Source organism: Ambystoma mexicanum, chromosome 6p (assembly GCF_040938575.1).
Source record: "Ambystoma mexicanum isolate Mex_15411 chromosome 6p, UKY_AmexF1_1, whole genome shotgun sequence".
Classification (NCBI taxonomy): domain Eukaryota; kingdom Metazoa; phylum Chordata; class Amphibia; order Caudata; family Ambystomatidae; genus Ambystoma; species Ambystoma mexicanum.
The window spans coordinates 1,192,596,422-1,192,622,385 of NC_090935.1; the positions used below are offsets into that span (position 1 = coordinate 1,192,596,422).

The following is a 25,964-nucleotide window of genomic DNA, read 5'->3' on the forward strand; positions in this document are numbered from 1 at the left end:
ATGGGCATCGTGCGTCCTACTTATCACATCAGGGTACAATGGCCGCCGGAGGAGGTCCTCGGGGACGACGTCATCGACGCAGGACACAGACGCCAAAGATTTTCCGGAGCAGCACAGCTGTGGACATTACCTGTCATAGATATGGAATACTTCGGAGGACCCAATCCCCTCGAAACTGCTCTCCTGAACATCGATGAAGACCTGCTCTCCAATCTTGACTCTAACACCCCCTGCGTCCTCATCCTGCTTGATCTCTCTTCTGCCTTTGACACTGTCAACCATGCCATCCTGCTCAACCGTCACCGTGATAACCTGGGTATCACCGGTCAGGCTGGGGTGTGGCCGACTTCTTTCCTCTGCGACCGATCCCCTCAGGTCCAACTTGGGTTCTTCCTCTCCGCTATCTTTTCTCTACCTGTGGTGTCCCCCAGGGGTCTAACCTCTCGCCTTGGCTGTTCAACCAATACCTGGCACACCACATTGCCGCTCTCTGCCCCAACTTTCAGTGTTATGCGGATGACATCCAGCTCCTTTTCATGCTACCCTCGGCCTCCTCCTCTACTTCCCTCATCTCTGAATGTCTGTCTACTATCCAGAAGGGGTGTGCTGCCAATGACCTCTGCCTTAATGCCAGTAAAACTACGATTCTCCTCATTGGCACACCCGCTCCCTCCTTTCCTGCAGCTCTCTAGCCGGCCTCTCTTGGCCCTCTTCCTGCTCCCACCTGTGTGGCTAAAAACCTTGGGGTCATCTTCGATTCTACACTCTCCTTCACTCCTCACATCTCTGACGTCTCTAAGAAGTCACACTACCAACTGCACCTCAGAGGTATTCTTCCTTTCCCCTTCTTCCCCTAGAAGCTCACTGCCTCCAGAGCTCTGGTTCTCTCTAGGCTGGACTACTGCAACAGCCTCTTTCTAAATCTGCCTGCTTCTACTCTCCGCCCACTGCAACTTATCCAGAACAGGACTGCGTGACTTGTCATTGGCCTCAAGCCCAGGGACCGTATCTCTCCAGAAATGAAATCTCTACACTGGCTCCCTGTAGCTGCGAGGATTAAGTTCAAAACCCTATGCATCGCCCACAAGGCCTTCTGCGGCCTGGGGCCTCAATACCATCAACTCTCTCCCTAAATACCTTCCTTCTCGAGCGCTTCGCTCATCTGCCTCAAACTCCCTCAGGGTCAGTCGCTTATACAAGCAACGAGTTGGTGGTAGATCTCGTTCTTCGGCTGGGGCCTCCCTCTGGAACAGCCTCCCTGAAACTTGAGGAGAATCCTTTTCGGTTCTGGAAGCACCTCAAAACCTTTCTCTTTGACTCTGCTTTTTCTCCTCCCCTCCCTTGCTGACTTCCTGGCTGACACTGACTTTGCACTGGTTGCCTGGCTGCCCTCTGATTTCGGGCCCAGGTCCCCTCCCGCGCCAGTCGCACTCCTGCACTGCCCTCCTAGCAACGCCGCCCTTGGGGACTGTTTCCTTATCCCTACAGTCCCACTACCAGCACTAGTTGTCTGCACTTACCCTTGCACTTGTCACCTGCTGGCCGTACTTACCTATTATTATTTTCTTATCCCATGTACTGCACTGTCCTCTCCCCCTTCCCGCCCTGCACTTCTCCCCCCTCCCCTTCCCATGCACTTGCGCAATCTGAATGACACCTGGCCTAGTAGGATCGTTGTCTGTCTTCCTTCTGTTCCCCTCCCTTGCCTCGTCGCGCCTTGAAACACTTGTGTATAGGCGCGTTATAAATGCCATATATCTAACACCACGGCTGAACATTTCAAAATCTGCAAAGTGCTTGCCAATCCTACTGCGGTATCTACCTCTTCTACACCCACCCATGCCCTCTGCACAGCTCTGGCTTCTCATTTCACCACTAAAACTCTGGACTACCTATCTGCACTCCTCTTCTTCCTCTCGCCCTCTAACCTCTCAGGCCCTCCTTGAATGTGCCCCCCCGTTCCCCTCCTTCCTTCACGCTCTCCTCTAACCCCTGAGGTTTCTAGACAAGTCGGTCTATGAAAGTCCCATCCAAACAGGTGACCCCCTGCTCCTCCAGAACTATTAAGGACAACACTGTCTCTATCGCTCCATCCTGGGCCGATTTCGGTAATCACTCCTTCGCCACTGGTTCCTTCCCCTCTTCTCAAGCACTCCCTTGTGCACCCTCTCCTAAAAAAGCCTTCTGCCGCCCCCTACATTCTGGAAACCTATCCTCCGATCCCATCACCCCTTTTCTGGGCAATGGGCAAACTCCTGGAGAAGTTGGCCAGCTAACCCTCCACACTGAATCTGTTGGTTATCTCCATGACCATCAGTCTGGCTTCTGAGCAGCCAGAGGCACAGAAACTGCTCTCCTGAACACCTGTGAAGACCTGCTCTCCAACCTGTATTCCAGCTCTCCCACTGTCCTCATTCTTCTTGACCTTTCCTCAACCACGCCAAACTGATTAATTGTCTCCGCAAGACCCTGGTCATCACGGATTAGGCCCTGGCGTGGCTGACCACCTTCCTCTTGAACTAACCGGCCCAGGTTTCGCTTCAACCCTTTCTCTCCACCACCTCTCTCTCTTCTCCACATGTGGTGTCCCCCGGGGCCCTATCCTCTCACCCTGGCTCTTCAATGTATCTGGCCCTTTTGGCCCTCCTGATCTCTACATTTTCCTCTAACTTTCAGTGTTATGCGGATGACACGCAGCTCTTTCAGGCTACCCTCGGCCGCCTCCTCGTTCATCCTGGACTGTATCTCCTATTCAGGCATGGTGCGCCTCCAATGATCTCTGCCTTAATGCCAGTAAGACCGAGATCTCATTGGGACCCCTGCTTTTCCTCCCTCACTCTTGCTGCCCTCCTTGGGTCCTCTCGCCTTACCCTTGAGAGGCAAAAAACCTTGGGGTCATCTTCGACTCCACTCTCTCCCCACATCACGGACCTTGCCAAAAAGGCCAATTTCCTGCACCTCCTCAGAGGTATTCTCCATTTTCTCACCTTCCCCCAGAAGCTCACTGTTTCCAGAGCACTGGTTTTCTTTAGGCTGGACTACTGCAAAAGCCTCTTTCTCAATCTGCCTAACTCTACTCTTAGCTCTCTTCAACTCATCCAGAACAGGACCGCAAGACGTATCCTTGGCCTCAAGCACAGGGACCGAATCTCTATGGCCCTGAAATCCCTCCAATGGCTACCTGTGGCTGTGAGGAACAAAGACCCTCTGCATCACCCACAAGATTTTACGGGGCTGTGGCCCTCTCTTCCTAGATGCTTTCCTTTTAGAGCCTTCTGCTCTTGTAGCTCTAGTTCTCTGTGGTTCAGTCATTTCTCCAAGGAGAGAATATGATATTTTATTTATATTGTGCCCATACACAAGTGTTTCAGGGCACAACGAGGAAAGGGAGGGGTCAGAGGGAGGACAAAACAGCAAACTTACTAGGCCCATTGACATTGAGAACGCACAAGTGCAGGGCCGAGGGAAGTGCAAGGAGCAGGGGAGGAGTGGAAAGTGCTAAACATGTGATCAAAACAGCAACAGGTAGTGCGGCCAGCAGGTGGTAAGTGCAGGAAAAGGCGCAGACACAGGTTTCAATAAGTGCAGGAAGGGGACTGTAGGGTTGCAGATACATATCCAAGTGCAAGGGTTGCAAGTAGGCAGTGCAGGTATGCAGCTAGGTGGCCAGGAATCTGGACCCAAAATCAGAGGGTAGACAGAAGCCCAGTGCCGAGACAGATCAGCAGGGGAGAGAAGTGAGAAGGCAGAAGCAAAGAAGAAGGTCTTGAGGTGCTTCCGGAACTGAAGATGGTTCTCCTTAAGTTTCAGAGAGACAGGGGAGCTTTTACAGAGGGAGGCCCCAGCCGAAGAAAGATCTACCACCAAATCATTGCTTGGAGAAACGACTGACAGGGGGTGAGGGGGGAGATCTCTCTCCTCTACAGGTGCCTCCCTCCGGAATGGCCTCCATGCCTCTCTCTGCCTTGAGCCGCATCTCAAGTTCCGAAAGCTCTTCAAGAACATCCTTTTCTCCTCCTCTTTCTCGCCCCTCTCCCCTGCTAACCTACCTTTGCTCCTTCATCGGTCTGCCGATTGGCTGCTTGGTGTACTCCGGGTCTTACAGGGCACCAGGCTACCCCGCCCGACCAGTCCCCCTGCACTTGCCTCATGGCCCACCTTGCACTGCTGCCTGGCTTACCTTGCAATACCTGGCTGAGTTGCTCCCTGTATCCCCAGCCTTCCTTGCACTTAACTCGGAGCCCTGCTGCTCTGGTTGCTTCCCATGTACCCTCTCCCCTGCACCTCTTGTTGCGCACTTGCGCAACCTAAATGACACCAGAACTAGTAAGATTGTCTTGTCTTGTCTTCCCCCTTGTTCCCCCTCCCTTGCCTGGTTGCACCTTGAAACACTTGTGTATAGGCGCATAATAAATACCAGATCAATCTTAAAGATTTTGGACCGTGTAGCAGTCATACAACTTCACTGTTAAGAGACTGTCAATCCAGGTTCCGTCCAGGCAAAGGAACTAAAATGGCTTTAACAGATGTTAAAGATTTACCATTACAGATTCTGGACTGTCAGGTTGGAGAGTTGGTGCTTTTTGACCTTTGCGCATGATATCCTATTACATTGGGTCAAGGATGTGGCTTGTGTATCGGAAAAGTCAATAAACTAGATTTGTTCATTTCTCTGCAATAGATCTGAGTGGGATGAAATCAACAATTATGTCTCACAAACAGATAGTTGACCGTGGTGTGCCCCAGGGTTCTTGCAGATCTCCTACCCTTTTAACATCTATCTTAAAGCATTCCATGACCTCTTTCCGGATCACAGGCTATGTTTCAAAGTTATGCTGCTGATACACAGCTAGTGTTTCAGCTAGATCAGGATCCAGTAGACAATATGAAACAAATTCAACATGTTTGCCCTTATTGAACACTGCCTGACAACAAAAGTACTTGGGCTGAATCCTGAAAAAAAAAAAAGAAAAAGAAGATTGTTGACTCACCTGCCAAACATTCTTAGGCATTAACCACTTACCCTCAACTGTATTGGTCGGACACTATAAAAACACCAAATTAGTCTAGGTTTGATGAACAGAGGTTTAACTGCACTCAGCGTGGAGGGGGCGCTGTTGCGCACGAGAGCAGATGGTCGCTCCCATGTAAGCTCCGGTAAGGACCAGGGCCGTAATGCCGAAATAAGCATTTATAGCAATCGGTTCAGCAAGAAATCATCACAGAACGTGTGGCAATCCACACAGACCAAGCACGAGAAGTTTTGTGGCCGAAGACTTTAGGAGTCACGAGGAATAAGCTCAGCCGAGTACCACGCGCGGCCGGTGGCAAAGCCAGTGGACAGGCCGTGCCCAGAGGGGAGGAGCTCGGAGTGAAGCAACGCCGGAGACGGCCGAGGGACAGACGGCTCGCCAGCACCAGGGGAAGGGCTGCGGGCGCTCTGCTCCTCGTCTAGCGCCTGCCCACCCTAACCGACCCTCCTGACACCCTGAAGCTGCCATAGCGACTCGCTGTAATGTGACACGCTGGGTGCACGTCTGCGACCCGGCGAAGAAGGCGAGGCCCGAGAGATCAGCGAGGTGGGTCGAGTGTGGTGCACAGTGCCCCTCAAACATTCAAGATCTCCCGCTCCCGTCGACGTAAAGAGCTATATTGCCCTAAAATCTACCACGGCATTAAGGTGCTTAGCCGCGCGCCCCCTCCACCCGCAATCCCCACCCCCGGACAGAACATCCATTGTAGTGAGGAAACGGTGCACAGAGGGCCGTCCTTCCTGCGCCTCCAGCGCGCGGCTTTGAAGCGCCGCCTGTGACATCAGGCGCAGCCCAGGAGATCAAGGGAACACGCATCGACACGCAACATTTAGAGTCCTGCCACAAGGCCGCACAAAGGCGGCAAGAAAAGGCAATTGAACACGCTCAGAGAACCATGACGGGGCTGGAGTTCTCCTGGCTGGATGGACGGGGAGTGAGATCATGCATGCGACAATTAAGCTGGTTACAACAGGCTGAAGACAATTAACCCCGTGAGTGTAGGGGATCACGGAGGCACGAAAAAGATTAGGACCAGGTACAGCGCACCAATGGACAATTAAGGAAAACAGGCTGAATGTAGAGACATTCGAGATACAACACCAAAACTCCTCCAGGATAAGCCCATCTCGACTAAGTCAATGTAAGTGCGCTCATTGGCGCGGTACCTTGTCGACCGCCCCTCCACCCCCTTCACTCTACTGCCCTCTCGCTGGGACAGGAGCAAACGGCGGCCAACCCAGCCAGGATACAGGAAATATTGACAATCACTGCCCAGGCTGCACACAACAAAGCCCATCATCAGAATGCTTGATGGCCATGCTTAGACAAAAAAGCCCCTGCATCCAGATGAGACGTACAGACAACTCGTCCCCCCATATAAGTGGCTCAGGAAGACACGGCAGAGGCTACAAATAAAGTGCTGGCAAGGGCTCCAGTGCTGACATTACGAATCCAGGGGGGGGATTAGGATACCAGAGCCACAACGTGTACCCACCTAAAAGCACGTGGAGGAGGCAACGGGCTAATCCACAACCATACCCAGGCGGTGAGAGCAACGGGGCGAAGAGCGAAACAGAGAAGAAGAATCATACTCTCCCTAAGGGTGCCAACGCAAGCACTGCCAGACTTGATCACAACGTGATAAATCTTTAAGACAATTCATCCTCATTCAAACCACCTCAGCGATCGTCTTGTACCCCTATTAAGACATTAAGCTGGTAACCAAGGACGTCCACCCTCTACAGTAAGTTTGCACGGACATGGCTTAGGCCCGTGCCAATGTAATACCACAGTACAAGATGAACTGAAATCCGGTCATCGGGCTGATCAGTTTATCACGCTCCACATCTCAGCTCATGTGCTACACCCTAGGCGCAAGACATTTGGCAAGCGGAACTCTGACATTACTCCTTCTGATAATCCCCCAGAACAGGAACGATGCCCAAAAACTTTGGCTCTAAAAAGAACACAGGCGCTATTGATAAATATACGACCACAATGCAGAAAGACACAGCGCCCGAGATGGATGAGGAAATGCCCACACAGGAAAAGCAAGCCCCCCCAAATTCAACGATGGATCCTCAGGCGGTCTTTCTAGCCATGCAGCAGGGCTTTGCAGCACTCACCAATCACGGCAAGTGTTGCTACTAGTGTTGCTACTATAAAAACACAACTCGACAAAACCACATCCCGCGTCGAGGGGGGGGGATCGATATGTTCTATATTAATATAGGAAAACGACCAAAGGTCGAGGAGATGAAATCTGCAATGTCTCTCGAGGAGCTCCGCGTAAAGGCGACCAGTAGCTGGGCGGAAAAAAACAATCTGAGGGACCTCGACGCGTGAGGGATTGTGGGTACAACGCACGTCACTATAGGGATAGTGTTTCAGACACGCCTTGTCGACGTCCCTTTTCGACTACGAAAAACAAAATGCAATACTCTGCAGTGACCACTGGATGTCGGACCTATGCACAGCATGTGATTCTAAGCAGATTAACAAACATCAGAAACAAGGATATCAGGTATGGAAGACGCCTTAGAAACCCTGAAGAACAGTGTCCACAATGGCCATAGAACTAGGAACGGTGAAATCCAAATGTGAAGATTTGGAAGCAAGGTCCCGAAGGAACAATATTCGCATAATTGGGGTTCCGGAAGAAGCCATGAAAGGAACAATGGAGAAAGCAGTGGAAGACCTCTTGCGTACACTATTGGGTGACCCGGGATGGTCCCCGATGTTCATAGCGGAGCGGGCACACAGATCACTGGCCCCGAAGCCGAAACCTGGGGCTTATCCAAGACCCATCATAGCACGTATGATAAATTACAGGGGCAGAGACTTGATCCTAAAGACCGCTAGAGAGAAACAGGAGCTAAAATGGGAAGCTAACACTATACGCATTTTCCCAGACTTCACACTGGCGTTGCAACAGGAGAGGAAGCTCTTCACAGGGGTCAAGAAAAAGCTTTGCGAACGACAAGTGCAGTATGCAATGCTCTACCCCGCCAGGCTTACAATCCAACATCAGAATAAATCATATTTTTTCACATTTCCTGAAGAATATGTGGCAGGGATTTTAATACTATTTTAGATGTACAACTTGATCGCACAACTTGATCGCACATCCACACAGACTAGAACACTAACCAAAGCAGCACAGACAATCACACACATGACGGATCTAAACCTAAAAGATGCTTGGAGAACGTTAAATCCCAACAGGAGAGAATATACATACTATTCCACGGTTCACGACATGCACTCCAGAAAAGATTTATGGCTAATAGACACTGAAAGCTTGGCATGGGCAACAAACTCCCACATCCAACCTAGGACTTACTCTGATCACTCGCCGATACAACTACCGCTGCAGATCCCCGACAGGGTTAACGACAGACCACCGTGGAGATTTAAACCTGCAGCCTTAAGAGACCGGATTTATAAAAATTCAATGGTGCAATATATACAAGAATACTTCCATATCAATGAGAACTCGGTCTCAAGTCAGACTATACTATGGCAGGCATTTAAAGCATTCATTAGAGGTCAGTCAATATCCATAGAAGGTATAATTCTAAAAGATATTAGAGGTAGGCTAACCCGACTGGAGGCACAAATAACATCTCAGCAACCCCAGTATGCACATTCCCCGTCACCTCAGAAATAAAGACCAAATTAGTTGAATGTACGGAAACAGCAGATCAAGAGATCAGATACTTTGATAGACCAGTTGCGGCGTGCAGATATTGTTATCGTTATCTTGCATTTTTTATAGCGCCTTATATACCATTGGTACGGTCTGAAGGTGCTGGTAGGTTGAACGCCCTTGGGAACCGAAGTTCATATCAGTAGAGAGAGTCAAAAGGGTGCGTGTGGGCACCGGGTATGTGTGCAGCTTGTGCGGTATCCATGTAATAGCTGCATTCTAGCGGTAGGTGTGTTGGTTGTGAGGTCAGGAGTATGTGTTCGTTCTGGCAGGAATTATCCAGAATGGATGTGGCTGCGTTAGGCCTGAGGAGGACGCCTGGCTGGGGGGTGTGTTACCAGCAGTGATTACTTAGAATGGTGTGGAGTGAGCGGCGAGTGTTGGTATGAGAACAGTATGGGGATGGGGAACGCCCAGGGAGGCTACTGGCAAGAACGGTACGCGGAGAAAGAGGTCCCACAACTATACTCAGCATACAAACGGCTGACAGTACAATAACCACAGATCAGAATAAACTGAAGGAAACATTTTACACATTCTATAAAGATCTATATTCCCCTCAGAGCTTCGTCACAGAAGCTGAAATAGAACATTATCCCTCCCGAATAACAACCCTCTTAGCAGATGCCACTAGGGAATCACTGGAGGAACCCATTACAGAAGCTGAAATAATTGAAGCAATAAAAACACTCCCCAATGGGAAAGCACCAAGCACAGATGAACTGGGAGCTGAATTCTATAAGGAATTTAGTCACTTGCTAGCCTCCAGACTTTACGCCGTATGGATGAGGCATTAAACAAAGGCAAACTCCCCGGAACCACTAGAGAGGCAATAATCACACTCCTTCTGAAACCAAGGTAACCCTCCGAGGACTGTGGGTCGTACCGACCGCTATCCTTAATAAATACAGACGCAAAGATACTAGCAATCAGACTCACACCATTGATGCCCTACATGGTACATGAAGACCAAGCAGGGTTTATAACAGGCAGGTCCACAGCAACAAATATAAGACGATGCCACCAAATCATAGCCATAATACCCCCCGCAACCCAACGGATAGCGGTATCCCTAGATATGCGGAAAGCATTCGACACCGTCTCTTGGCCCTTCTTATTCGGGGTGCTGCGAAATTACAGGTTCGGCCTTAAATTCATAAAGTAGATTCAAATACTATATACACGACCACAGGCGAGGATTAGAATCAACGGGTCACTTACAGACGTACTAGAACTACTAGGAGGCACCAGACAGGGCTGCCCACTTTCCCCACTACTCTTTGCTTTAATTATAGAACCACTTGCAGACATTCTTAGATCACGATACACCACATTCGGGATATGGCTCGAGGGTAAACTGCAAATCATAACGCTGTATGCGGATGATACTCTATTATACCTGAAGAATCCTGATCGCACACTGGGCAAGGTGCTAGCAGAGGTGGAAAATTCAGTGAATATTCAGGACTACGTCTTAACCCCAACAAATCGGAGATATTCCCGCTCACGGACAACACCGCACAACCCCAAAATCTATACAGTCTCATATGGAGTCCAGTACACATTGTGTATCTAGGCGCTAACATTGCCAGAACAGCCCACTTATCCCGTACTTTGAACTACTGTGCACTGGCGGAAGCACTGTGCACCAAAATGAAGCGATGGAACGCTCTACCCATATCGATGATGGGGAGGATAGCATTGATTAAAATGATAATATTGCCCAAGCTTTTTTACCTTTTCAGTACAGTACCCGTCTGGCCCGGCCGCGCTCTGTTTTCCAAGGTTAATAGTGCCTGCATAGCGTTCGCATGGGGTGGACATCCTAGATTATCCTGGAGGGTACTGACAGACCCGTATCCCAGGGGCGGGCTGATGGCGCCTGACATGGAATTATATTATCTAGCAGCGCAGGCACACTATTGCTGCTAGTTGGGCCACAAGCTTCCTCAATCCTGCCCCCCCACCTCCTCATCAGGGGAGCGAGAAGCGGTGGCAGCTCTACAAAAGGTAACTAGGCCAACCCCTACACACTACAACACGATAAATCCAGCCAAGGTCACAATCACGGCTTGGTCCAAAATCACTGACATATGAACCAATAAATTATACCACCCGAGTATGCCAATTTGGGGCGACCCCCACACATCCCTCACCATAGAGAGCGAAGTGGCAATACACTGGAGTGCTAGAGGCATAACACAATGGGGAGAGCTATTCGTGGAAAAGCACTTGCTACAATGGGAAGATATTAAAGACATAGTGGGAAACACAAATGCGCATAAGCAACAATACAATCGAGTGGCAGCCGTTACAAAGCATATATACCCAACATTCCCGAATGAATCTGAAATAAACATGGCACGAGGCTACATATACACAGGGGGGGGTCCCAGAAAATAACGGCCTCCGCTCTTTATAAAGTTATAGTACAGACATGCCCGGTGGTAACCCATACAGCTAAGGGCAGGTGGGAGCAAGATCTGGGGCAGCAGATAGACCAAGAATGGTCCCAGATCTGTGCACTGACCAAACTGATATCATGCTATTCAATATTCAAGCTGATTCACTACAAAATAGTACATAGGACACACTATACACCATTTAAACTCAAGCGAATATACCCTGCTTCACCTGGCACCTGCCCGAGATGTAACATTAAAAACGCCAACATATTTGCTATGGGACTGTATAGAACTGAGACAATACTGGTTAGAGGTATGTGGAGCTCTGGATAGGATGGCAGACGAACCGGTGGAATGGACACCGCAAATGTGCATGCTGCGGGCGGTTGGGAAAATGAACCCAATGTGGCGAAAACTTTTAAATCTAAGTCTAAAAAAGGGGCCATATTAATGAGATGGAAGAATGTACAACCGCCAACTAAAGAAGACTGGAACAGAGATATACTGTGGGCTAACGATACTGAAGAATTATACATAGACTCAGTGATGCCCCCTCTAAACCTAGGAATATATGTCGAGGTATAGACAATATTTGGCAGATTTAACCGAACAAGAGTGCCTGAATACAGAGCAAAACTGACTTGTATATGTTATGTGACTGCTAAATGATTGATACAAATGTATGTGCATAACCTGTGTGCAATGATAAATAAAGTTGTTAAAACATTTTTTTTTTTAAAACTCTGCACTCAGCGTGGGGCAAGCTCCATTTTAGGGTACTCGATGCCAAGCCCTTTGTTTTTTTTTTGTCACATTATCTTTATGCGATTAACTCCTTTAATGCAAGAAATCTAGGAAGCAAGAGTCCCTGTGTGAAAGCACAATAAGGACTGCCTACTCTTTTGCTGCCCCATCGGTGCCCGCCACGTACTAATGTACAGTGTGCCTCAGAAGCAGGATTCTTTTCCTAAAGATCGACTGAAGTGCTCTCCCCCACTGCTTTGATCCAGGGCAGCGCCACAGATTCCTCTGAAACCACCCCCCCCCCACACACAAACACAAACATTCTGCAACCTCTAGAGAAGTCTGCATGCAAGAAGCTTTACAGACGTCATGGCCAAGTTGTGATTTTCATTTTAAAGCCATGCCCAGTAAGCAGAAATATTAAAAGTATACCCATAAGAAGTTATTGACATGACATTTAAGTGTTTGACCACTGTGGTTCTGCTCAGTTGAGTAGATCGGCTAATGTCTGCACATATTTCTGGCTTTTTAACAAATGTAAGAGTTCTGCCGCATATCTTTTCCTTTGAAGCCTATTTCATCGTCTATCTAGTTCCGTTTTCATAAAAGACTGGGCCACGCCAATTCCGAGTATTATATTAGCTCCTATTTCACATCTTACATTTTATCACCTATAATAATAAATGCTATTATCTACACACACGGCAGTCAAACGCCTATTATAGACCTTTAAAAAAGGTAGAAAGTTAGGCTAGCCTGAGCTAAGAAGGGACAGTGATGTCAAGTTTCAAGATTGAGAAATCATACAATAGCACTTAGTATCATTGGCCTGTAAGTGGGGCATGAGTGGAGCGTGCAAAGACGCTAAAACGAAGAGTGAGGTTGAGCGAATGAGGAGTGCCAACGCAGGGTACAACCCGTTTTAGCAAGTAGTTAAAACTAAGTGGGAGATTAAACAGAGGTATGTTTGGGTCCCCAAGGGCAAGCCTGGGAAGGAACAAGGATATTGTGGGAAATCCACACAGATCTAACACGCAGACTCAGGGAGTTACCCGAGGTTAAGAAGCAAACCAAAAGGTAATTACACTTTCAGGCAGAGAAATTGAAGTGATGAGGCTTATCCTCAATATCCAGAACACAACTGTTAGATCAAAAACTGTTGGCAATGTGAAGAGCAAGGATGGTACTTCCCTCAGCGCAGACGAGCATAGAGTTGGGTCTCCAAAGACCGTGGTCACAATTTGGTTCAACAAAGGATTCCCAGCCTAAGACAAAATCAAAGGCCTCAGGTCTTGGAAAGAAAATGTCTATTACAAGTAGAATGTTAGGTAAAGGGTCCCGGTCATTAGTTTTATTGAAAAATCCATCAGAGATAGCGCTAGGTGGTGTCAGATGTTACATAGGCATTACATTATTGTGCAGAAACCAGTTCTATTAAGCAAAAATTACCCAGAGTGCAACTTCATGTCGAGCAATAAACTTTAATCTAAAGAGGAGAGTAAGCTACCTATACATATGGATGGAGTGAGATGGGGAGCCAGACATTAGGGAACTAAATGAGTCAGGGATACAAAAAAAATATGAGAGTCAAATAAAATTCTTTAGAGCTTAATGATAATCAGAATTGTAGAGTACATGCGTGACATGCAGTTAATAACCTTGCACAGCGCCACACAACGGCCACCTCTGAATCTCGCACCAAGGCTCAGTGAACGGTGAATCCGAACTGAAGCTGCCAACAGCATATCACAGCTCCCTTGCTCTTTCACTGCTCCTCCCACTAACCGTACCCTCTACCCATCTTATTTTTTCACATAACCGCCAGAGCTCTGAGAGACCACGCAAGTGGCTCCTGTGCGCGGTATAAAAACCTTTAACATTAAATGTATAAAGCAAGGTGTATCCAAGGAAGACTACCTCCCAATGATTGCAAGATATAGAACTGCTTTCATAGGATAGTGAAAGGAGTGGTTAGGGCGTAGGTCCTGTAAAGTGAGAATGAAGCCTAATTTACTGAGTCCGTATTGTGGCGACAAGGAATGAAGAGACTGACCAAGTGGTGCCATAGTCGTCTTTATAGACTTTTAAAAAGATAAACCAAACCATCTATGTCTCGGGAGGATAGCTCAGCTGCAACGTGCTCGCCTTGGAAGCAAGATGACACAAGCAACATGGGTTTGATCCCCGAGTCTGTGCTTGGAAACCTCCGGGTATTAAGCGCGTTACAAATTAACCTATCATATCTATCCCCAAAGCTAATGGGATTTCCCTACCTAAACTAAAGAAACTCGGGTGCTCATCAGGAGTCTGCCTGAGTCAATACAAAAAGGCACTAACATCCACAAAGGCTCCTACTCCATCCCCCGTCACTACAACAACACACCATAAAGTCCAAATAATGTTCGTAATCCAGGAGCATGGCTCCCTTCTCCTGAATGTAAAGCATCCAAACGCATCTTAGGTTGTTCAAAGCAAAAAGTTCCAAAGTTCCAGGTTCTGCGTGACTCAACAGGAAATAAAAAGGTTCAACTTCTTCCATTAGTAGTCTTCTGTGTCTCATCAATATCAACCTAAAGTTACTGTGGACTGCTTCAGTCCTGCCGTGACAGGTTACACCTCCTCCACAGTCTCTCGCTCTCCCCGGATAGTCACCTACGCAGCTATGCTGTAGGCTACGGTAGACCAACTACAGGTCGGGCCACTACCTCTCATAAAAAAGATATTGTTTATTGATAACAATATAACATACAGACTTACATATGTGTCCAATAACCATGCACATCGAATTGAGTCTGCTTGTATCCTTTCCCACCCCAACTCGACCCACCCACATCCATGCCTATTCCACATGTGTACACACGCATCACATTCTATCTGACTGTACAGAGCATATGCATTTATCACTGTCCCATCAATTACAACGAAGCATCCGTTACAACTTGAATGTCATCATGCACCGAGGCCGTCAGTTCCTGTAACTTATGCCCCCAAGAGTCCAAGTCTACGTTTTGTTCAGCTTGGCCACGCCGGACTGCTTATACCACAATGAGGTCTCTGCTAACAGCCATTTTTGGAGTTCACTCCACCACTGACCTACCACTGGGCTTTTAAGACTTTTCCAACCCATCACTATTCTACGTTTCGCTAGGATATATGCTAGGTCTTTCAATTTACTGACATGTCTGGCCTGCTTTGGTCGAGCAAAAATGTAGAACATACAGGCTGTGGGAGACAGCATGTCCAATATTATGCCTGCTTTGGCTAGGGACTGAGCTAGGTCTTCCCAGTACTGTTGGATCTTCGTGCATGCCAAGAACATATGTACTAGGTCTGCATTAATCAATCCGCATTTTGGGAAGGTTTGTTCCGCTGCTTTACTAAACTTGGCAATTTTCTTAGGGGTAAAATACGCTCTATGGGTTATGTACAGCTGAATTAACTGAAGTCTCGCATTTCTGGACACTTTATGATACGATATCGCTCTACTCCAGTCTGCATTTGTCAATTGTTCCTGCAGATCCGCCTCCCAACTACGCCGGGTCTGTGCGAGAATATCCCCTTGTCGAGACACTCGCTAGTATATTCAACACTGCATGCCACCCTTCTGCAATATCATAAAAGGGTTTCTATTGTTTCATCTTCCTGCAGTTCCCTATCTGTTTCTGGCCGTTTCCTTCTTAGCATAGCAAGGAGCGTAGTGTATATTATGTGTTGCCCTGCATGCAACCCAGTCTCTGAGGTAAGTGCTCTGAAGTCCATTGGCTTCCCTTCTCGTATTAAGTCTCCCACAGGCGCTAAGCCCATGGGCTCCCAGTACCTCCTCACATCTAATCTGAACTGCACGTCCCCAACCATTAGTGTTACCAATGGGATCTGAGGGGAATAAGGCGACTTTCTCTAACAAGCGACAAGTCCTATGCCATATCGATCTACCTAGCAACAGCGGGGGTTTTGGGCTCTGGAGCACCTGGGTCCATATCACCAACTTTAGAAAGAATGGGGTGCATGCTGGCTGTAGTAGCCGTGTGTCTTAGGTCTGTTCATGGGACAGCCAGTTTGTAACAAATTGAAGTTGACTCGCTACAAAGTATGCTTCAGAGCTGGGCATTTTTATACCACCCTGGTCGTATGGTCTCTGCAATTTTGTCAGTGCCATTCTGAATCTTGACTCGTGCCACAGAAAGCTACGACACATGGTGTCAAGTTTCTTAAAGATGCTTCTAGATAGATTTCAAAATGGCCGCCTGCTGAAGTGGACGCTCGTCTCCTGTGCTCCGCACCGGCGGATAAAACTAAGGCTTCCAAAGGTGTTTATTAACTGCAGCAATCATCAGTAGCAGTGTCGGAGAACGCATGTAACAGCGGGTGCAATCTGGGGGAAATATAGCGACCCGCTACGGGGTTGAATTGCCCATAAACGTGGTGAGCAGCCCCCCCCCCCCACCTGGTGAGTTTTGGGCGGCCTCTGCCGGCTGCCGCCCCACCACACGGAGCCTCCAGTCCCCCGCAGCAGAGACAGAGGCGCTGGACTGCGGGCCCCTCCACGCCTGGGGCGAGACTGCGGAGGGAGAACGTGAGAGACGGCGGGCGCAATTCGAGGGCCCATCGTGACCCTGCTGGAGAAGTGTGCTACGGCGAAGCCCCTGCAGGATTCCAGAGTGCCGTGGAAAAGAACAACGTAGCGGTGGGGCGACCTGCTTCATAACACGCGATCATAGGAATTGAGGCTGACTGACATCGGAGACCTACATGCTGTGTCCAACGCGACGGCCAAGGTGAGAGTTGCTTCCCCTGCCTTCTCCCTATCCACTCCACAAAGGCCCCCGCTGTCTGAGTTGCAATCTAGAGCAATCTGTTGGTGCATATCCGCCCCCATTAAGAGGAGAATCAGCCAGCGTGGACACTGAGCACATTAAGTCAGAGGGGTGAGGGGGGGTGAGAAGAGCGCACTTAACCCAACAAGCGCCACGATCCACAGCGCAGAAACACCAAGCCAGCCGCACTCACCCCAGTGAACTCCTTCGCCTCGGGGGATTAAACAGGAATTAAAAGCCGTTACAGGCAAGGTGAAACTTGCAAAGCCCATCTCAGGCCAATAGCAACTGGTCCCAATCTATGCGCCCACCCAGAGTGAGCTCGAGCTAAGTGCCTGATGACACAGATGTAAGGAGACTGCCCCCAACGCATCCTCTTGTCTGACTCAAAGAATAAGGATCTGACAGGAACACCTGAACTCAGATCTGGGACCACGTTGCCCCTAACTTTCATTAGTCTGGTACCCCCAAAAGTATAAGTCATCTGGTTCCCCTCCAACTCAGCACAACCAAACGATAAAGGCGACTCACCTGGGACAGCTCTCCAATTCAGATGCCGGGCACTAGAACCAAAAGCGCCCCGTCTAGGATGAAAGGTTCACCTAAGACTAGAACATCAGCTGGACAAATACTGGGGACAGACGAACCAACAGGAGCACACTCCTCGACAAACACGACCGGAATCATCTGTGCCACCCCTGGAAACGCCTCAGAGAGCTATGGACACAGATAAAGAGGAACTGCTGACTTGCTTGAAAGGCATGGAGGCCAGAATGACAACAGCATTTCAGACCCAAATAGGTCAACAGAGGGAAGACAAAAGCCTCTCTGCGGGAAATCCGAAAAGAGGTAAACTAACTTGGTGACCACCGAGTTGACACAGTTGAAAACGGCCTCTCTGCCTGCCTTATCTAAAGAGTCCAAGCAGTCCAGCCATCTGTTGGACCAAATAGCCACTGCTACAAACAACCTGGAACTACAGGTGGAAGACCTTGAAAATAGGTCAAGACGTTCCAACATACTGTTTAAAGGGCTACCCGAAACGATCCCTGATAGCGAACTCCGTGAGACACTCCAACTGGCATTCAGTAACTTATTACGAGATCCAGCGCCAGAATCAATCGGATTCGATAGAATACATCGAGTTGGACCCAGAAGGAGTGACCCTGGGGCCCGCCCACGGGATGTGCTGGTGGCTCTCACCTCATTCATAACGAAATAATGCATTCTGAAGGCTGCCAGATCTAGCACTGGCCTGAAAATTAATGGCCATGAGATTAAACTGTTCCAGGATCTTGCCCTCTCTACACTTCACAAGCGCAGACTCATGCGCCCGGTGACAAAAACCTTACAGGGAAAACAAATCCCCTATCGATGGGTGTATCCTTTTGGCTTAATGTTCAATTGGGAGGGCAAACAGAGGCGAATAACTACATGTGAGGAGGGTCAGGCGTTACTAAATTTGGAGGAAGCCCCGAACTGTCCGGATAGAGACAGGACACGACAGCTACAACATACCGGGCCCAACCCGTGGGAATGGTCCACGGCGCGCAGAGGCAGACTGAGAAATGAATCGAAATTAGATGGCCCACAAATGTGCTAGGACCATCAGAAACGCTAGCACCAAAAAGAGGGGGTGGCCATGCTAATGAGGAGGGCTCTAGCCTTTCAAAAAACCCAACTTTGTAGAGATAAAGAAGGTCGTTATCTGGGTTTGAAAGGGTTGATTAAAAGGTAGAATGTACACAATCCTAGCCTTGTATGCCCCCAATGAACGCCAAGATGTGTTTATAACAAACTTACTGGGAAAACCGGGCAGTTGGTGTGAGGGCCAAGTAATAGTTGGAGGAGTCTTCAACTGTGTCATGGACCCAGCCCTGGATAAAACGCTCCCTCCCACAAACGCAGATCAAAGAAATAGACAGGCACTGGGTCGGTTTTTTAGGGAACTGGGAGTCATTGAGACCTGGCGATTCTTTCAAGGGGACAGCAGGGAATATACCCACTACTCGGCGGTTCATCTGGGCTATTCATGAATAGATATGATCCTTGTCTCTACTATGTTAATTCCACAAATAACTGGGGTGGAATATCACTCAGACCATGCACCAGTGATAGTGGGTGTGGCTTGGAGGGAGGGAGACCACAAAAGTAAACCACCCTGGAGACCGAATGAAGTCCTACTGAGAGACTTCAAACTCAGAACATATTGAGACCTCTATAAATAACTATTTTAAAGAAAATGACAATGGGGAAACAAGCTGGGGGACAATCTGGGATGCAGGGAAGGCGGTGATCAGGGGTGAACTCATGTCACAAGCAGCTGCATACTACCGAGAAAGAGCAATAGGGACTCATTGGTTAGAAACAGAGGTGAAAAATGCAGAAATACAACATAAAACTTGATGCTCAAGGAAAGGCCTGCAAGTACTTCGGAAGATTAGAGCACAGCTCAAACATCATACTGCGGACCAGATGGCCCTGTCACTACTCCGCACGAAACAGTCCTACTACATTTATGGGGATAAGGCAAACCGATTTCTAGCGGCGAAACTGAGGAAGCATAAAGCCAGCAACTACATAGTACAATTGGACAATGAACATGGGAAACCGCACACAGCAGAGCCAGACAAAATAAAAATAATAAAACATTTCCATGAGACATTCCTAAGCACCGAAAAACTGGACCCCACACAGCAGATTGCCTATGTAAGCTCTCTACCCCTTCCCCAAATAACAGAACAAGACAGAATCAGCCGTGGAAGTCTGATCTCAGTGCAAGAGGTCGGCGACGCCATCTCGGCCTTGCCAGCCAACAAAACACCGGGCCCCGATGGTCTCAGCAACGGTTACTATAAAACCTTTCGTACCCAATTACTCGGCCCACTGACAAAGCTTTATAACACTATCAGAGAGGAAGGGAGAGCGACGTCTGACATGGAAAAGTCCACAACTATTCTGCCCTTGAAGCCCGGGAGGGATCCGTGCAACTGCGCAAGCTACCGCCCTATAACGCTATTGAACACTGATGCAAAGATTTACACGAAGATTTAGCTACCCGACTGATGAAAGTACTCCCAGATATAATACATGACGAAGCGGGATTCATCACAGACCGTCACACACAGGATAATATCAGGTGGTCAATAGATGTTATAGACGCTGGGCGAAGGACGCAACAAGAGTTCGCAATAGCTGCCTTGGATCCCTCCCGTGCATTTGACAGTATGGACTGGAACTATCTGTCTCTAATCCTGGAGCGCTTTGGTTGTGGCCCCGTGTTCACCAAGATGGTACAGGCTAACTATCAAACCCCATCGACAACTCTCATGATCAACGGCCAGAAAACCGAACCGATGAAAGTCAGAAGAGGCACAAGACAGGGGTGTCCCCTGTCCTCGCTAATATTCGCAATGGCAATGGAACCGTGTGCCACGCTGTTCAGACTAGAAACCAACATAAAGGGCGTGACCCTAGGTTCCGAAACTCAAACTCGCATTATATGCGGACGACATTATTCTCTACATGGGTGATCCAGGTAATACAATGCCTTGGGCAATGGCTAGATTAGAGGAATTCAGGCAAGTCTCGGGATTCTCTATAAATTTCCCTAAATCAAAAGCAATGAACATCACGGCGAAGAGGGAAACGATAGCAGGGCTAGAGCAATCATACCCATTGACATGGGCGAAAGACTCCCTTGACTACCTGGGAATATGACTCACCACGGAACCAAGAAAACTTTTCCAGGCGAACATCTCTCCCTTATGGAAGCAATTACAAGAAGACATGCTCAAATGGGAATCCCAGGAATTATCGTGGTTTGCCCGCATCACGGCAGTAAAAATGATCATACTCCTACGCTTACTTTATGTGGTAAGCTCAATCCCGGTGTCCATCTCACCAATCAAGATCAAAGAACTGCAGAAAGCAATCGTTAAATTCATATGGCAAGGCAAGAGGCCAAGGATCCAGAAGGGTATCCTAAAGCGACCCCCGCCCTTGGGAGGCTTCGGAATAGCAGACGTGGGCAGATACATATTGGCAGCACACCTAGCCCCTATGCTGTGATGGGCCAAGGTCGAACATCACAAAAGGATGGTGTAGAATAGAACAATCAGTCACAACGATCCCTCTGATCTCACTCCTAGGTCTGAAAGCTAAACACAGAGGAGGTGGCGGTGCCCTCCTGGAATCCACAAAGAGGTCCTTGCAGAGCTGGGATATAGCCAGGAAACAGAAACGTATCCCACCGGGTCTGGGCCCATATTCACCTATACTACATAACCCGGAATTCACCCCGGGCCTTCGAGGCAAAGACTGGGAGGGATGGAATGAAGCGGGGACCCTGACTTTGGCAAAGATGTACAGAGATGGCTCCCCACTGCACTTCACGGACTTCCAGCAGAAGTTTGGTATAGGAGAAAGGGAGCGATACAGGTACTTGCAAATCAGACATTGGATAACTCAACCCATCGTGAAAAGAGCAGGCACACGATCACCGTCCGGCTTGGACCTAACCTTACAGGAGGGCCAGGCCAAAAAAGGGATCACCAGACTCTATAAACTTCTTTCAAACTCCCAAACGTCAGATCGCCTCCCATATCAAGTGAACTGGGAAAGAGACTTGCAAGAATCCATAACGGAAGAAGAGTGGTGCAAAATATGGTCACGAGCGCATGGTGCCTCCAGATGCACCACGATTAAAGAATCCACCTATAAAATGTGCTTTAGGTGGTATATGCCCCCACACCGTTTACATAAGATCACCAAGACCTACTCGCCGTTCTGCTGGAGAAACTGTGGAGAGAGGGGACTTAATCCACATGTGGTGGTCATGCCCCAAGGCAACGGTCTATTGCAAGGAGATTCTGGGCCACATTAAAGATATCACAGGTGTGGAACTTCCGATGTCCCCGAAAACTATCCTATCAGGTGTCCCAATAGAGGGCAAATATGCAATGTCCGGGGCGACCGCCACTCTCATTACTCATTTGCTATCGGCTGCAAGGATGACCTTAGCGCAAAACTGGAAAAATGAGGAGGGCCCTATAGTGGCATGGTGGTGGGTCAAGATCTGGGGAGTGATGGCCATGGAGAAAATCTGTGTACTTACGGCTGGAAAATATCAAAAATTTCTAGCGACCTGGTCCCCTTTCCACGAGTGTGTGAGCGATAGAGAGGCCCTCTTTTTTAAACCCCGTCTTCTCAGGAGTATACATGTCATATGAGAGATAACAGCACAGAGGAATGAACTCAGGACTAATCCTAAACGGAACCCTTTCATATGCTGATCTCTGTAATGTGTTATGGTATTTTGAAGTGTTAGTTAAAGCAGGGAGGGAAGGGGAAGACAGAAGGGGAAAGAGGTTGGGGAATTACAAAATGGAAAATGAAGAACTTTCAGAGGCTAAGATGCTTTGTCTATTGTTGGTCAACATCAGAAAGAGAGGGAGGTTGATTAAGAATGTTAATTGACTGTTTCTGAACTGTTTTGATATACTTGTATGCCTTTGATCCAAAAATAAAGTGTTTAAAAAAAAGATGCTTCTAGGTATGTCGTATGGGATGTTAGTGAAGCAGTGCAGGAGCCTCGGGAGCTCCACCATTTTTAATAGAGCGGCCCTGCCCATCAACGAGAGCGGCAGTCTAGCCCAAAAAGCCATGGATTTATCCATTTTATCTACCGCCTTCTTTGTGTTTTGTATGTGTTCTATTTTAGGGTCGTGAAAGATACCTACACCCAGGTATTTGAATGTGTTTACTTCCCACTTGCCCGGCAGTACTGGCAGCGCGTTCAGAGGTTTCCCTTTATACCCTGCCAAGGGGAACAAACACGATTTCTGTGCACTAATCGTTATGCCTGAAATTCTGCATAGCGCTCAACCACGTCCAAAATATACTGTAAATTGGTCTCTGGGTCCTGCAAGTATAAAAGCATGTCGTCAGCATATAGGGAGATGAGGTTCTTACTACCATTTGTAACTATGCCGGCATCTTGATAAGCCTGACAGAGATACACTGCTAAAGGTTCTAAGGCTAATATAAACAACATAGGAGACCATGGGCAACCCTGCCTCGTACCTTTTCCTAGCACCCATGGATCTGAAATATGGTTGCCTGTTCTGACTCTTGCTACCGGACTGCTATGTAGCAGTCATTCTCATTTAATGTATGTGGGCCCTATGCCGAAGCTCTTCAACGCAGCGAACAACCATGGGCATCTAACTGAGTAAAATGCCTTGACCGCATCTATTGAGGCCACAGCGTAATGATGCGTGCAGTCGTGGTGTGGTCGATTATGTGGTGTAACCTCATTACATTACAAGTGATATTCCTGTCCGGGACGTATCCCGTCTGGTCTGAGTGTATGAGCTTAGATATTACCATCTTAAGTCAGTTGGCCAATAGCGCCGTGTGTATTTTCTCATCTTGATTGAGCAGCGAGAGTGGCCTGTATGACCCGCAATCAGTGTCGGGCTTGTTCGGTTTCAATAGCGGGATAATTTACTCTCTTAGCGACATCGGCAAAGTACCTCTATCTCTAACGCTTCATACAACATTGCCAGCAGTTGGGGCATAACATCTGCAATTAATTCTTTATAAAAATTTGCTGGGCAGGCCATCCACTATATGAGTTTTGCCCGTAGGTAATCCCCCCCGTATAGTGGTTTCTAGCTCTTCTATGGTTACGGGAGCCTCCAACCTACCAGCTTCATCTGCATCCAGTATCGGAAGATCTGTCTGTGCTAGGGCCTCATCCATCTCTGATGACTGTATTTCTGATGTCTCTGCATATAACTGTAATAATCGTTAAAACGTTTGTTTATGCCTTCTTCCGACATACATACCTCGCCATTTAACCCCACAATCTAGCGTAGCTCATCCCACTTGGCTTCCCACTTGGCTTCGTTTTTGTATAGCCAAGCCAGCAGAAGTCCAATCTTATCTCCCTCTGCGTGTTGCCTGTCTACATATCTTCTAGCTCAGCGTGCCTAATCCATTTGTGCTTCAGGCATTCCTGCTTCAGATGGCTAGCTTCCTGGGCCTGTTCCCTGGACAGGTCTTCAGCGATGTCTATGACTTCCAGTGTAGTTTACGCTTTGTGCAAGTTTCTTTCTATCGTAGCTTGCATACCTTTCGCTTAAGCTATTGCTGACCCCCTGATCACAACCTTAAAGGCTTCCCACAAAATCCCGGCTGATTGTGTTGTATTTAAAATAGTCTCTAATGCCCTCCCTTAAGAGCTCCCGGAATCCTGCATCCCTCAGGGATTCGCCTCGGAGCATCGAGGTCAAAATACGTGCCCTATTGTGGGACCACCTGCCATGTGACTATCAACCGTGTGTGGTCAGATAACACTCGTGCTTTATATTCTGCCGTTTGAATTGGCACAGAGTTTTCTCCCCTGTGAAGACATAGTCCAGCCTGGTGTATAGGTCTTTGGGGTTTATAGTGACATTTTCGAACGTCACATTTTCGAAATGCCATTTTTTCAAAAATGAAACATAAAATAAAAACAAAAAACATTCAGTCTAATGTACAGTTAAAATCCCCCCCGCAAACTAATGTGCCATCTCTACATGGGCCAATTTGGGAGTATAACAAGTGGAAGTAGGCGGCTGTGTCATGGTTTGGTGCGCAAGTATAACCACGTTACTCACCGTAGTGACCACTTTACTCCTAGTCCATAGTCCGCCTTCCTCCATACTTATGGGACATTCCTCCGTCCTGTGGGACTTTGAAAAAGCATCAACTTTTTTCAAAATCTTTTGTCCTCCCTCTCTTTCTGTGCGGGGCACAGCACGTGGCCGTAACACTGCCCATCTCCGCTCCGCCCCGCGCATCGCCCATCAGTCCTTTTCTATCGCCAGGTCAGAGACCTTTAAGCAATAACAGAGGAACCTTATTAGAGGGGACGGCGGACGGGCGTATGGAGGAAAGGGGACTATGGACCAGGAGTAAGGTGATCACTACGGTGAGTAACCTGGTTATACTCCTACGTCCCATTCCCTTTCCTCCATACTTGTGGGGGACTCCCAAGCACTCCTTACAGGAACTACGGGTGGATGGAAAAAAAACCTACTGAAAAAGGTTCTTCAGCACAGCCTGGCCAAACTGAGCATCAGATCTGGAGCTCAGGTCTAGACAAAGTTTACAAAAGGCGTCTACTTGGGGAGGTCCAAGTAGCCGCCTTTGCGATGGTCTCCCAAGGGACATGTTTCTGAAAGGCAACTGCAGCTGCCTTGCCCCGCACCAGGTGTGCGTGAGTACCTTTAGGAGGCTGCAAACCTTGGACAGTGTAAGACTCCGTAATACAGGCAGCGATCCATCTGGAGATAGTCACCTTAGAGGCATGTTTACCTTGTGGATTACCAAAGGTTACCAACAGTTGAGAAGAGCTCCTATATTCGGATGTTCTGTCCGGATAGAACTTAAGAGCCCTTCTAACATCCAAACTGTGCAGAACCTTTTCCGCTTCTGAAGCAGGGTTCGGAAAAAAGACCGGCAGGGAGACTGACTGCTTTAAATGTAAATCAGAGACCACCTTTGGCAGGAAGGAAGGGTTTGTCCGTAGGACCACCTTATCCTTATGAAAAATTAAGAAGGGATGCTCCACCGACAAAGCGTGAAGCTCACTCACACGCCTTGCAGAAGTAACGGCAACCAAAAAAAAGACAAGCAAAAAAGACACCTTCCAGGACAGGTGTTTTAGATCCACCGTGGCCACTGGTTCAAAGGGTCTATGGCACAACGCCATAAGGACCACATTTAGATCCCACAACGGGTGCGTATTACGAACCCTTAAAGGCATGTCAAACCTGCAAAATGTCTCTTAACCACTGGATTAGACAGAGTAAGAGCATTGGTCCATAGATAGGTAGGCAGATACCGCCTAAAGATAAGTTCTGCATGACAGAACGTGAATTCCTGACTCTGCTAGGTGGGATACAAAGGACAGCACAGTGTCAATTGTAGCCCCCCCTTGGGTCCAGTTGTTTGTTTAAACACTAATGACAGAACCTGAGCCATTTGCTTCAGTACAAAGACCTAGTCGAGGGTTTCCTGGCTGCCTGAATAATGCGCATGTTATCCGGAGACAGGTTGAGATGTTCTAAGGACCTGAACTCGGGCACCATGCCGCCAATCTGAACGATTGTGGGGAGGGATGCCACAGCCGTTGACCCCCCCCTGGTGAAGAAGATCGGGACTCACCGGTAACCTTATCGGTGGATACACCGACAGGTGTTGAAGTTCT

The 25,964-nt window shown here is 48.3% G+C and overlaps 1 protein-coding gene across 1 annotated transcript in view; it reads right to left on the reverse strand.

The window, feature by feature from the left end:
* CARNMT1 (carnosine N-methyltransferase 1) overlaps positions 1–25,964 on the reverse strand; it is a 486,389-nt gene that overhangs the window by 92,386 nt on the left and 368,039 nt on the right. The window lies entirely within an intron of this gene.